At 39.7% G+C, this 15,669-nt stretch overlaps 1 protein-coding gene across 2 annotated transcripts in view; it reads left to right on the top strand.

Annotated features, from left to right (window-relative positions):
- Window positions 1–1,810: 1,810 nt before the first annotated feature.
- LOC126184766 (protein zyg-11 homolog B-like) overlaps window positions 1,811–15,669 on the top strand; it is a 236,926-nt gene continuing 223,067 nt past the window's right edge. For both annotated transcript variants that reach the window (XM_049927317.1, XM_049927319.1), the window contains exon 1: window positions 1,811–2,014. The gene's annotated coding sequence lies outside the window, so the exon portion shown is untranslated. The remainder of the gene's footprint in view (window positions 2,015–15,669) is intronic.

Below are 15,669 nucleotides of genomic sequence, written 5' to 3'. Positions count from 1 at the left end.
AAAATTCCGCTTTAAAAATCATTTTGCTCGTAATGGGAAACAAACCGACGCTTTCTGTAGGCACTGGGCGTCGAATGGAAGCCATGATGAACTATATTTGATCGGGCTGTCTCCAGCTACTCATTGCAAAAATGAAATTTCAGATATCTGCCAAACACCAGAGAAACGTGTTTGACGACCCACGGCAGAGACAGCCTGTATATCAATGATTTCCCAGACATTGTCAGACATGGAGAAAAGGTTCTCTTTGCTGATGACAGCAACATTGGAGTCATTGAAAAATACCAGAACTCTTATTAGGGAAAGCAAACGAAACTCTCAAGGATATTTACGATTGGGCAGTAAGTAATAAATTAACGTTAAACATAAAGTAAACAAACAGTATGCACTTCAGCATAAGGAAGAAACAGAATTCTGTTAAATTAAACATAGATGATAAATTTAGAGATTGTGTAACAAGCATTAAGTTTTTAGGTATGAATACTGATTCTCAGTTAACATGGCACGAACACACGAAGATACTGGCAAAATGAATGTCACCAGCATGTTTTGCCCTTAGGGTTCTACCATTAGTTTTTAACAGTCAATGTTTTGTGGTGACATACAATTCCTGTGCATAATTTATTCGTAGCTTTGGGATTCTTTTCTGGGGATCGAAGGCCAAAACATGGATACAATTTTGAAAATGCAGGAAAGCGCCATAAGAATAATAGCTAGGATAGCAGCCATGTTCATTGTAAAGAACTGTTTAAAATACTGGGTTTCGTTATTGCTTCAAGTGAGTTCCTTTACCAATCTTTCGTGTTTATCAGGGAAAACATTACTAAGTATTTCACTTATAGTTCTATACATAGTCAGGGACGAGAGCTAGTTTGAACTTATATTTACCAACGAAAAACAAATAAAAAACTAAACGCAACGTCCTATTAGGGAATGAAATTGTATAACAAATGGTCCAAGAAAATGAAAAAAATTACTAAGATACATTTGTTTAAAAATGCAGATAAAACGTTCTTCATAAGTAATGCATACTACACAATCAAAGATTACCGGTACTTAGACGATTGGAGTAATGGTTAATAATAAAAGGGGATAAATACATTAATTTGTCAGATTACAATGTCGTACTGGTTTTGTGAGAAAAGCCTGTGCCAAGATCTAATATTTTATCATTTTCCTAAGTTCAACATTTCACTTAATGTGGCAGGATGCTGACGCAGTTTTTCAAGTGGACACAGGGAAGGTCATGTAGACGGGCATGGAAAATAATGGCATGTTTCCCGGCCTGGAGTCAGTTTTTTCAACGGACTGACGTGAGTGCAAGGCGTACAGCAGCAAGTTCATGGTTCCGGGCCACCAGCAGGTGCCCTTCATATATGCAAGGACCAAAAGAATGAGGCAGTGCAGTTGTTAAGAGGCTGGTCTTGTGGTCGGGAGGGTGGAGCCTATTCTGTTCGGTTTTCCTGATTTAGATTTTCTGTGGTTTTTCTAAATAATTTTAGGCCTATGCCATTATGTTTCCTTCATCAAGACCACGGACGACCGCCTTTCGTACCCTCATAAAACATACTTGTATATTATATGTGCGTGATTATCTTTTGAGTCAATAAACAAATCAACGAATAAAGAATTCTGCAGTTCATGGAATTAGATAAAACATTTTTCCACCCGCAATGACGGAATGAAAAGAAGCTCATATATTACTGCAACAAAAACAGCGTTTTCATGTCGACGCGAGATATATTGAATATGCACCGATGAACCGAACATACCAGTAACCAGAGATTAAACTACATACATCAAGAGCGTCGTTTGACGTGATAGCTCTGAAACATTGAATATGTTTGGATATAGTTGTATTCTGTATGATGTTGTGTTTATCGAGTGGTAATGATTGTTGTCAATATAAGACGTTATTCGTTGTTTATTTTCTACGTCAGTGCATTTAGTAGGCACATCAAAAATGACCTATAGTGAAAAAGAATTCATCTTTTTGGCAGCTACATTCGAAGAGGTAAGATATGATTGTGTATTGTGACAGCTCCTAACATACCGAGCACAAAAGCGAGACAGTTAGCGCTAATACATTACTCCTTCAGTGTTAATTATGAAGAATAACATGTTTCTTTTTGCCCGAAAGCCTGTCATTGAATATTTGTGGACTGAAATCTCAATTTTTATTACCTTCCCGTCGGTATGTTGGTCAAAGTATGACAGTTTGAATTCGCATTCCAAAGTGTTTTCCGCCGCACTTGCTTTAAATGACAGTAAATACTACGTTGAATATAGACTATGACTAGCGGCATGACTGCAGTGGGTATGATGCAGAACTGTCTGGAAAGAAAGCACAAAGTAATGAAATTGATAGCAGGTTACAGTTTCCCTTCAGAACGACCAACACAATGCTTTCGTAGTTGATTGATTATCGTAAAATAAGTTGATGATGCAACCATTATGCAGCTTTCAATTCGGTATTTACAGAGTAGATGATGTCACATATGTCAGTACTAGAAATAGTCGTTTCTCCATTCAGACGCCAAGAAATCAGCGTTGTGTTTGCGTACTAAACATTTAATTTCTATTTATTGTTTTAATCTATAATACATAATACAGCCAACAGACGAATCATAGAGAAAGTCAATTAAAATATCTCTCTCTCTCTCTCTCTCTCTCTCTCTCTCTCTCTCTCTCTCTCTCTGTGTGTGTGTGTGTGTGTGTGTGTGTGTGTGTGTGTGTGAGACAGATTGACACTAACTTTCCTAGAAACAAAGTTTCAAGGTTAGATTATTTCCCTCTATCTAATACACGGATTCGTTATAATGTTTGAAGAAAACTCTATTTAGGCCTAACTTAATCTTCCAAGAGCTTACTGTACTGTGTTATTCTTTATCTCTCTTTTTTTTTTTTTTTGGTGCTGTAAATAGTGTCGTACCAGATTGCGCGAGTTAATCTTTATTTCAAACGTTCATAAATTCTTTGTGTTACATATTATGACACACTTAATGTTGTTGTTGTGTTTGTATAATATGTTAGGTAGAAAACGGGCTAATATTGCAACATGTTCACAGATAATAAATATTACAACTAAGCTGTTTAAGTTTACAATATGACATTCCAAAAATGTATGTTGGCTATTAGGCATGGGACATATGTTATTGTCGTGTCCATTGACTACAACTGTTGTTGTGGTTTTCAGTCTGAAGACTGGCTAGATGCAGATCTTCAAGCTTGTGTGCAAGCCTTTTCCTCTTTGCATAGCTACTGCAACCTACATACATTTAAACCTGGTAACTGCAGTAGGGCTTTGCTGTTCCTCTACAGTTTTAATCCCGGCTCCACACACCCCACACACAGGCACATACATACATATTCATTCCATTACTAAATTTGTTGTTCATTGATGCATCAGCATGTGTCCTATTAACATGTGTTGTCCCATGAATTTCTTTTCGTCCCAATTCAGTTCAGAATCTCTAGATTAGTTATCCACTCTATCTACCCTTCTGAATTGCTGCTTCATTTTCATTTCCTTGTACTCCTATAAATGCAGCCTGGTTTCTATGAAAGTATGTTATCTCTACTGCCCTCAGAAATTCAAAGTGTATACCAGTGAATGTTGTCAGAAGCCTTTTGTAAATGGACATATGCTACAAATGTGTTGGTAGGTTTGCCTTTCTTTACTCTATCTGCTAAGATTAGCTGTAGGATTGGTATTACCTGATGTGTTCATGCTGTTCTCTGTAATAGAAACTCATCTTCCTTGAGGTTGGTTTCTATTAGTCTTTTTTTATTTTGTAAATAATTCATGTCAGTATTAAACTGATGGTTGTGGAATATTCACACCGGTCAACACCTGTCTTCTTTGGAATTTATTACATTTTTCTTGAAGTCTCATGGTATTTAACTTGGTTCTTTTAACTTGTACAGGTCCCATATGCTTAATTTTCGTTACTTGTCTACAGTTTCTTCACTTTTGAGTTACAGTTCATAACCAATAATTGATGGGCAGATTCCACATCAGCACCAGGAAATGCAGCTCAAAATCCTGTTTTGAAATCCATGTCTTAATATTATATCATCTATGTGGTGGCTCCAGGTCAGGTTCTTGTGCATAGAACATACTGTCATTATTCTTAAACCAAGTATTAACAATGATTAAACTGTGCTCTGTGGAAAATTCTGCCAGACAGCTTCCCCTTCAATTCCTTTCTCCCAGTCCATCTTCTCAAAAATGTTTTCTTCTGCTCCTTTTCTTGCCCTCAAATTCTAGTCCCCAATCAGAATTAAAGCTTTGTCTCCGTAACAGTCTGAATAATTTCTTTTATTTCACCACACATTATTTGTCTCCTCTCCTTATGTGGAGGTAGCAGTTATGAGTGTTTGAACTTTAATAGTGGCAACTATTTATTTACAGCTTGTACAAAATAGATATGTGTTTAAAAGTTTTACTGACCTTCAGAGTAGTCACTAGCCTTGTGTATAACCCATTGACAGCAATATTGAAGTCGTAGGATACTCTTACCTGTGCCAGTTGTGTTGACAGTTTGAGCGGCGCGGTCTGTTGCCCGAAGAATTTGTAGCAGTCTTGAAGCGAATGCCGTGAAGTGTTTCCTTCAGTTTAGAAATCGAGTTGAACTCACGAGGGCTTAAGTTGGGGGAGTGCAGTAGGTGGTGTAGCACTTAGCAGCCACATCAGTCAAACAAATCAGTAACATCTTGCATCGTATGTGCTTGAGCATTGTCCTGCAAAATGATGGTCAGGTCCTGCGGAAAGTGTCATCATTTGTCTCTAAGCTGGTCATAAGTTGTGTTCCAAAAATGGACAGCATAGAGACAGAAGTGTGTGTATTGGCTACAATAATGTGTTCACTGTGCTATTCATAGCAGCTCATTCACATTCTTCTTTTCACATTCATTATTGGATCTACTCCTTTATTACCCCATTTCAATTTTTTTGTTGATAACCATGTACTCACTTGACCAGAAAACCTTTTCTTTCTACCACTGCACTTCACTAATTCCCACTATATCTAATTTCAGCCTATCTACTTTTCTTTGTAAATTCTCTGACCTACTTATCTGATAAAGAGATCTGACATTCAGAATCTTCTATCACATGCACCTATTTCAGCATGAATTATGTTGCTGCTTCATTCCACTGTTCAGTCCATATCTGACTGATTTGTGAATGAATAATTAAATTAATGAAGAATGATATAGTGCAGTGATTACGACACTGTCCTCACATTAAAGATGACGAAGTTTACTCTGTCTGATTAAGGTTGTTTTTTTTTTGTAAATTATTTTTCTGGCACATGCCAGTATGTTTCCTTTATCAATGCCAGAGATGCCCATCTGTCCTATCATTATAAAAGCATACTTACATATTCTGTGTGTATGTATATTTTGGGCTATTTTTTCATTGTGTTATGATGTCAAATTCAGTATCACTGTGAGATGATCCTCAGAAGAAAGAAATATGTAAATATTTATGAAACCGTCTCTTGCTTTCTAATCATGTGACTGAACCCACTGAAAAAACCTGTCCTGCGCACCTCCTCCAGTCCCATCATGCATGTGATATACAGTGTAAGAGGTGGGGTCATATTCGAAGCTACAGGAGTCATTTACCAACTACTTTGTGTTCACCGTATATAATTCTACATAAGGGTGGCTTCTAACAAATGGGCAGAACACACATATAGATACAAATAAAAATGTTTGATATTCAGTACTGAGTTGCTAGGCACATTATTGATAGTGTGATTAAAGAGATGTGACTACCACTAGGTCATTTTTCCCCATCGAACACCGGTTTCTCTGAGAATTACGGGTGGGAGCTTGCTCTGTAGCATATACTTTAATCTCATGATACTTCTGGGTGCACTCTATCCCCTTTTTAACCTTACAATGCCCCCCTCCCCACTTTTTTTTTATTATTATCTTTTATTTTCATCCTTAGTTTTCGCCATTTACACTTTATTATATTTATTTACTACATTCTATTTCTTTTATTCTTTTCATTTGTCGTATTACTTTCTCAAATTGAAACTGTCAATGTTTTCTGATGCACAGTGACCTTCAGTCTCTCTGGTGCCATATCCGTCATATTTGTATTCTTTCCACCATACATCTCAGTGGTGTCCCTCAACAAGGGTTCAGTTAAGTAATTTTGTGTTCCATAGTAAATTTGCATAATTTCTATTGGAATGCGAAAGAATGAGTCACTTTACAAGCTGTGTTTATACAGCTACATGCTGTTCTTTTACAAACTACTGACTAGCAAAATGGCTTAAATTTAATAAAAATGATCATGTAGACTTTGACACTATTAATGTCAGTCACTATTGACATTACTAATCAAACATTTAAATTTGACAACAGAGACAAAGGTCTCCTATACCACACATGATACTAGCATTTAGTGAAAAATTCATCTATAGAACAGCAGGAGTAGCCATAAAAAATATTTTTCTTTGGATTTATGATACTCAACAGTTGATCGAAGATTTTTGTGGCTGCTATTAAGTATGTTTTTCAACCAATGACAGCTTTAGTGATGAGTAATTAAGGTCATTTCTTCATATATATTAAGCTTTGATTAGAGTGTTTAATGCCTCCATTACAGCATACAAGATGGCTGTTAGTGAACTCCATGTATTATCCTCGCTTCTCACTCTTATGCAATCAGTGAAACTTTGTGGCAGGTTACCACCGTGCGCAGTGGTGTTCATCCCCTGAGCTCTCCAGACTGACCTTGTGGCTAAGCTTAAATTCTCTCTGTAACTTCACAGAAACTCTGCTGGATATGTTGCGTAGCACCATCAGAAGCAAGGAATTTAAGTGCAGGTCGACTTATGAACTGTGCGTGGTTAATTTCATGTTTAAAAGTGCAAAAGCTAAGTTGCCAGGTTTAACTCCTTGTCCAGAACACAGATGAATCTGTCAAACAATTGAAAGTCCAGGATAGAATAACAACAATATGGAAAGGATAGGTTGGTACTTACTACATAGAGCAGGCATTTAGTAACAGACTCTGTGAAAAAGAGTGCTGACAATTTAAGCTTTCAGACAGAGTCTTCCTCCCGGAGTAGGAAATACACACACGACCACAGAAGCACAACTCACACACTAATGGCCATTGCCTTCAGGCACTAAGAACCAACAGTGTCTGATATGAACAGCAATCTAGGTGGTTTGGGGTGTGGGGGTAAGGAAGAGGTGTGTGGAGGGGGAGGGGTAGTGGGGTAGGGTTGGGGGAAGAAGCTAGTGCTTGCCTGTGGGAGACTGAAAGGATGTTGTGGGAATGGACTGGGGCTGCTAGGTGAGGTGTTGGGAGGCTGTAATTGGGGAGGGTGAGGGGTACAGGGAGGCGAAAGAAGTAGAGAAGGCTTAAAGACTGTGTGGGTGGACCGGCAGGATAGAAGGCACATGTAGTACTAGAGTGGGAACACAGAAGGAAATAAGTAGGTGGAGGACAAGGACTAGTGAAGGTTGGGGCCAAAAGGGTTACAGGAATGAAGAATATGTTGTTGGTAGGGTTCCCACAACCTCAGTTCAGAAAAGCCGGGGTGGGAAGAATCCATATGGCACAGGCTGTAACGCAGTCATTAAAGTGAAGCACATCGAGGAGAGTCATGAGATGAAGGGATATGGCATAGAGTTTTTACTATTTCTTTATTATAATTTCTAATCTTTTTTTTTTTTTTAGGAACCCCAACCTCAAATATTGACATGAAATTGTTAAGGACACAGAATTTTACATTAGCATCTCTGTCATTGTATTCCCCATCTCAGCCTCACTTTTTTAGCTAATCCTTAAAACACTGTATCTTGATATCACTATTAAATCTATATGTTTTGCCCTGTCATTTTAGCAAGGCTTAGAACTGTATTATACTACACTGTTCTCTTTCAGTATAGTCCATTAAAATCAGATAGAGCATTAACAGTAGGTAAACATCAAATATTTTCAGCGTGAACACTTTGTGCGAAATATTACCAAGCAGATTGCTGCTCTAGCAGTGAAATAATTTTTCTAGCTCATTTTTTATGTCTTGTCTGACTGTTATCTACACAATGAAATGTAGGTTTCCCATAAATAATTGAAAGTTTCCCAATATGGATTTTTATATTGTGATAGTTAGAAAGAGATGTCTTCTTCTGTAAAAAACTCACAAGCACATTCTCTTAGATGCTGATCTACATAAGAACTGCCTGTTCCAATACTTTTTTACTTCAGTTTCAAGTTCTACGCATGTGGCTCCCCCTTTCTTTTTCCATATTGATTGTATATGATGATGCCACCCTATAACCATTTACTCCTCTGTCCCTGTGTTTACATGATATTGAGGCAGGCATGGAATGTTCTTCCCTTCCCCAAATTTCACAAATTGTCTAAACATACAACATACTATGTATTTAAATCTCACAGTGTTCTCATAAAATGATCTAACTGTATTTGTCTGAAAGCTGTTAAATATTTTGTAATCCAGTCAGTTCTTATTGCTTATATGTTTGCCCTTCCATTTCTTTCAGGAGTTCTTTACCTCCCAATTGCTGCAAAATATGAAACGTTTCTTCAGCCAACACCAACCCACTCAAAACTTTGTTAATATGGCTGACAATGTGTGAACATATGGTCAGTCCTGACACTGCAAAATCTCCACAGATTTCCACACTCCTGTGTTCTGTTTCTTTTTGCTGGCTTTTGGAGTGTGCCCATGCATCCATCACAGAGGTGGAATGTCAGTTATGATGATACCAATGTGAAGACAGTACAACATCCAGTCATCCAGTGGAGAAAATCTCTGACACAGTTGGGAATCTAACGTGGGCCCCTTTGGTTAGCAATCTGCTGCACTTACTGCGCAGCTACCGAGGTGTATGTTATGTGTTCTGTTACTTTGACGATTCCATCCAGGTCACCTCCTTTAGTTTTACAGTCAAGTTTGTTAGACTATTTCCTGCTGTGATCAACTGATCCTTTTCTTTTCTGCTAACAAAATCTTTGCACAAAGTCCCTATGTCTTCTGTAGCGTGGCTATGATGATCACTTCGATTCGTGATACTTGCGACCTCATATCTTTCACTCAGTGTTTCCTATAGCATCTAGTCTACACTTCTCCCATTACTACTTTGTAGTAGCAAATCTATTTTCTCTCTGCTTGATTTTGCTCTGACACAGCCTCTATGTTATTTTTGTGAGTTGGCTGCATGCCGGTTCATTGCAGGCCTGACAGAGACTCTTTCCGTCTTACTTCAGATACCAAGGTAAACTGGTTGTTAACTACAGTTTCAAATGTGGTTTCTGCACTTATTTTCTTTTCATTTTTACATGTCACTATTTCTCAGACGCAACCGTCTCCTGTCACCCCATACTATGAACTGAGCAAGGTGGTGGAGTGGTAGACTCTGGACTTATATAATCTGTGCAATTCAAAATATATACTTTCTAATTTGCGTAAGGGCACTAATGGTTCCATGGGAGAAACACATCATATACTTTGTAGGGATCCCTAATACGGTCATTCCTGTGAAATATCAACCTACAAGACACATGTGTTATTCCAGACTGAATAACATGTAACATGTTCATTATACATGGTGTTAGTCGTACATAAACCAACTGCAATACAGAAGAAAACAATATGCACTTAATAAAGACAGTACTTACCTTCCAACGAGCTGAACAGTGTAGTGTAATTGATACTTGTTGACAGGTGGAAGTAAACACTGCCCAGATAGTTGCTTAAAGCCGGTTTCACCTTGCATAAAACATGAAATTAATGGAAACTGGCCACTACAATCTTCAAAAGAATAATATAAAACAGAAACTACAAGGAAAATTAAGAAAAAAATTGCAGCTGATCAGAATAACATGTAGAATCCCTGAACAACTGCTGATGATGTCACTTAAGAGATATGGAGTGACCTTCCTCCCCTCTCCCATCTTCTCGCCTGTTTTCTGTTTTCTTAGTTGAAGAATGAATGTGTGGTTTTGAAAGCTAGAAGTACTGTTTTATTTATTTATCTGTGTTTCTATCCACTGTACTGAGAGTTGTCCCTCATAGACATTAAAGAACTGGCCATCCTGCTTGTCTCTTCATAATTTAAAAAAATTCAGAATGAAGTTTCTTCGTGTATAGAAATTTATATATATATTAATTTACTGTCTGCGAAGGCTGAAGGAAAATGGCACTCTAATCATCACATTCTAGAATTGTCTTGAAAGCAGCTAACTGTTTTTTAGAACATTCCATCAGTATTACCTCTGTCAATTACGCCATTTCTATTAGTAATTGTGTGCAGACAAAACATAGGAGTACTGAATTAAATTTGAAAGTAAGAGGAAGTGTTGTATGATCTGTGCGTAACTGAGCTTGCTGTGACTACTTTCTAGAAGGAACAGACATCCTAGGTCTTGATAAGTACACTGATTTATTTATACAATGAGCCTTTTTCCCACAGCTTCACTCACTAACATATACAACACACACACACACACACACACACACACACACACACACACACAGTGTGTTTGTTTTAATTTGAGACCACTAAATATCTAAAAAATGATGCATTGTACAAAAAAGAAAAAAAGTTCAAGGTGAAAAGTTAATATTAGTAAAGTGGGACCTGCCTGTGCTGCAACTGGTCACCAGTTAATCACCCCTGCTGCACGGACTTAGTATTTTCAAGTGGGACATCCCCCCCCCCCCCCCCTCCAATTTTATTGACTGCTTGGATTCTGTGCCAAAAGATACATACAGATTATTCAATCTATTGTTTCCCATTCATGCTGATGGTGCTGTAACTGACAAGTATCAAGTGTGCCTATTTTTGCAATTAAGAACTGACATATTTAATTGTACATTTCATTTACAATGTAACAGTAAACAACTGTTCTTATGGTTAATATTGTTGTTCAAATGTTACTTGAGTGTTGTAAATGTGATTGCTCAGTACAAATAATATGACTAGACATTGACATTTATGGCAAGTAAACTACCTGTATGGTAATATAGTTCTCTGTTCCATTCGGGGTAGGTTGTGGTGAGTCACCCTCGAACCCATCATCAGGGTGACTGGTTTCAATGTGTATTTTCATCCAGCCGCTTTAACTCACGTGCTGGCTGTTACGTGGAATACAAACCACATCCATTGTAATAAGGTAAAATGCCCATCAAGTTATAGTGACAGACATTGCCCATGGATACTCTCCAAAATCAAACATCCTAATGGTGAGAGGCGAGAGGACTCACCAGTATCAAGCAGCCTGATTGGGAGAGACTAGGGGCTCACCAAAATCAAGTATCCCGATGGATACAGAAAACTATTACATCCATGTCATCATCCCTTGATTGTGCTAAATGTAGTTTTGAACCAGACATTGGAATAGCTAAACCTATTGTACTGTACAGTCAAATTTGCAATGCTGAAGGAAATTTTGAGCATAAATGTCAACTGTTACAACACAAAGGTTTACATCTACATCATGAACGATGTGTAGAATTAAAGGCATCAGTTACTAATTGCAAAAACAGGCACACTTGATATTTGTCAACTACAGTGCCATCTACAAGGAATGGAAAACAATGGTTTGAGTGAACCATACTTGTTTTTTGGCATAGGATCCAAATATACAAGAAGCAGTTCCCACATGAAAATACGAAGTTGACCCCACTTATGGAAAAAGTGTGGTTAGGAGGTGGCCAGGTGTAACACACACAGATGTCCCCATTACTAATATTAACTTCTCATGTAGAACATTTTTTTCCATACAACACATTGTTTTCAAAATATTTATTCCCCCCCTCCAGTCCTTGAGCCATCAATCTTCTGACTGATTTGATGCAACCCTCCACGAATTCCTCTCCTGTGCCATCGTATTCATCTGAGAGTAGTGCTTGCAACCTACATCCTCAATTATTTGCTGGATGTATTCCAATCTCTGTCTTCCTGTACAGTTTTTACCCTCTACAGCTTTTGCCCTCTACAGCTCCCTTTACTATCATGGAAGTCATTCCCTGATGTCTTAACATGTGTCCTATCATCCTGTCCCTTCTTCTTGTCAGTGTTTTCCACATATTCCTTTCCTCTCTAGTTCTGCACAGAGCCCCTCATTCCTTATCTTATCAGTCCATCTAATTTTCAACATTCGTCTGTAGCACCACGTCTCAAATACTTTGATTCTCTTCTGTTCCGGTCTTCCCACAGTCCATGTTTCATTACCACAGGATGCTGTGCTCTATACATACATTCCGAGAAATTTCTTCCACAAATTAAGACCTATGTTTGATACAAGTAGATTTCTCTGGGCCAGGAATGCCCTTTTTGCCATTGCTAGTCTGCTTTTCATGTCCTCCTTGTTCCATCCATCATCGGTTATTTTGCTACCTAGGTAGTAGAATTCCTTAATTTCATTTAATTTGTGACCAACAAGCCTGATGTTACATTTCTTGTTGCTCTCATTTCTGCTACTTCTCATTAGTTTCATCTTTCTTTGATTTACTCTCAGTCCATATACTGCACTCATTAGACTTTTCATTCCATTTAGTAGATGATATAATTCTTCACTTTCACTCAGGATAGCAATGTCATCAGTGAATCATATCATTCATATCCTTTCACCCTGAATTTTAATTGTACTCTTCAACCTTTCTTTTATTTCCCTCAGTGCATTTCCGATGTGAGATGGAACAGTAGCGGTGCAAGACTACATCCCTCTCTTACACCCTTTTTAATCTGAGTGTTTCATAATTGATCATCCATTCTTATTATTCCCTCTTGGCTCTTGTACATATTGTACATTACCTGGTCTCCTTATGCAGTACCCCAATTTTTCTCAGAATATTGAACATCTTGCACCACTTTACTGTTACGACTTCTGCACTACTTGTTAGCAGCAGGCACAGTGTCTGCACCAAAGACTGAGATGGTGTGGAGTTTTACAATTATTTATTGAACTTTCTTTACAATTTCTCACTCGTCGTCGTTGCCCAGCCCTACGGATCCCTCGGCCTGAATGCTGCTGTGTAGATTCTCCGACAATGTGTGCAACACGCGCCACTGATCACACTTGGGAGCCTCAGGCCACCAGTGCTCTGCTGAAGCCAGGATGCCCTGTGGTTGAGATGAACTCGGCGTCGCTCCAGTACGGGCACACCCTCGGAGCCGCGTCACCGTGAGGTCAGCTGCCGACGCCTGCTGCACCGGCAGCTGAGAAGCCGTCAGTCACGAGGTCCTCTCATGGACGGACCACGCGCCGTGGGGCCGGGTTGCCGTGAAGTCCGGGCGTCAGTCCCCGGCGGCACCTGTGACCAAGACCGCTCTGTGGCCAGTGCTACTGGAAGTTCTCGCTGTAGTCAGTCAGCCATGGTGCCGACTGAACTCGGGCCGACCTCCAAGGCTGACGTGGACATCTGGCGGCGAATTGATGACTCGTGCAAGCTGGAACAGACTTCCGAAATTGTCACCTACGAAGATTGAACATTCGGACATGGACCACGTCCGTCCTCAGATCCAAACTGCTTCCTAATGGCTTCTGTCTGTTGCTGCGTGCGCTCCACTATTTACATCCGCCAGGAGGACGTTTTTTACCCTCGGTGGTAGCTTTTTGTTATTACTCCCGCAGTATATTGCAGCATAACTTAGCGTGCTGGCCTCACTTCCCCGTACTCAGCATTCTCCTGGCTTCGCTCGGTCTGTGTGCGTCCTTGCGTCAGTCTGTTAGTAGACTGCTGCTGTCAGCAAGGCTATCTGTGCCTGCCTACTTCGCAACGCCTCGGTCGCCAGCGTGCCTCTGTTTTGCCATTCTCCACTGCGTGAAGCAATGCTTACTACATGTGGCCGCAACACTGCCTCCTCCTAAAAATTAAATTCGTCCCCAAATTTGCCCTATACGTTAACTCTAGTTCTATCCTATATTCTACTTCTTCCCTATATACATCCAGGTTGCCCTGACTCATGCCCTACTGGTAATCCATTCTACAGGAATCTCATGGAGCAGTCTTGCATTAACATGCTGAATCCTCCGTTTTAATAAGACATATACCACAACGATAAATACAATCAACACGGTAATAGTACTGGTTGAAATACCAATGGTCACTATGATACGTTTCCTCCTGGTATCGTACTCCTCCACATGCCTTAATAATTACTGCATTGAAATTTGACCTTTCTCCGAATCTACTAGTTTATCTATTGTTTGAAATAGTGTAGCATCTAAGGTGTCGTTAATATACGTCAAATTTTCTCCTGGAGCGATGCTGAATGATGCATCTGGCCAGTACAACGTCACATGGATATCTGTAACCTTGATGACTCCGGTGACTGTTGCTGGTAAGCTGAAACGATCCCCTACTATTTCACAATTTGTCCTGTTGATTAGCAAACCACTGTCCCGTAATTCCATCTCCGTGGTTGCTGTCCAATTCCCATTGTCATAACACTTGGCTGATATCCTCTCCATAGCGAATACTGAATACAACCAATGCCTCCCAACTTGCTGAATATGTGGCATGGGCTTCACTATTATTCTCCGACACTCCGAAGCTTCTGCTTCTGCCCTAAATAACTGGATCTCACACGACCCCTTGCCCGTGAAAACAACCCGTGATGGACAAATGGAAACTGACTCCGTTAGACATCTACTCAACTTTAAACTCGACATAGTAGCATGAGTATCCCCTCCTTAGAAATTAATAAACCTCCTGTGTCCTGAACTGTACGCCCTTCCCCATGCACTCCCATCTGACCGGATAAGGATGCACTGTGTAACAGTGATACTGTCTCCCCACACTAGTTACTGGAAATCTAATCTCTATATACATCTTAACTAGATCCGTTGTTACCTTAATCCTAGACATATGATAAAAAAAGTGACACACTCGCTTCAATTATCGGCACTACGTGCTCTACCCCCTCTGGAAACTCTCCCTCTGCGTGCTTCAGACTCCGTCTGAATTTTTCTGGTGACATCAACGTCACACCCACCTGCCCGTGCGATGTGTGATGTACTGTCTCTTGCAATTCATCCATCCTCACTCGTGCATCACCAATGCTGTTAACCAGTGCCCGCAGCAATTTAGCCATTTCCAGCTTCCTTTCCACTACATGCAATCGTGCTTGTACCTGTTCGAGATCCGTATTCAATAATTTCTGTGTTTGTTCTATATATGCTCGTAACCCTGTAGCCATCCCACGCACCACACGTGTCACATTCGACAGCTCTGTACCTAATCCCCGTATCTCTGTTGTGTGTATATCCACTAACTTCCCTATGCTTTCCTCCCTGTCGCGAATAACTGTTAAAGAATTGTTCAAACCGTCAATATCATCTCTATCCGCTGTTCCAAAAATTGTTTTCAGCAACTTCTCACCTGAATTCAACCAACCCTTCTTTACTCTCTTTGTCCTCCCTGGAATCATGCTCACGACTTGGCACAGTTGTTCCCTTATTTCCTTACATGACCTATCCAAAGCCTCGTACTCTTCTGGCACGTCCCGTAATATTCCGTTCTTAGATGCAACCATTTACACACTCGATACCAACTCCTGTAGCTGCCGCATCTCATTCCTTACCTGCAGGATGTTGAGTGCCAGCCGAAGCGTCCACTCATGACTCGTGAGGACCACATCCGGTTGTTTCCTGAACAACACCCC

This window comes from Schistocerca cancellata, chromosome 4 (genome assembly GCF_023864275.1).
Source record: "Schistocerca cancellata isolate TAMUIC-IGC-003103 chromosome 4, iqSchCanc2.1, whole genome shotgun sequence".
In the NCBI taxonomy this organism is placed as follows: Eukaryota; Metazoa; Arthropoda; class Insecta; order Orthoptera; family Acrididae; genus Schistocerca; species Schistocerca cancellata.
Note: the sequence above shows the minus strand (reverse complement) of the source record. Positions and strands in the feature narration are given on the sequence as shown.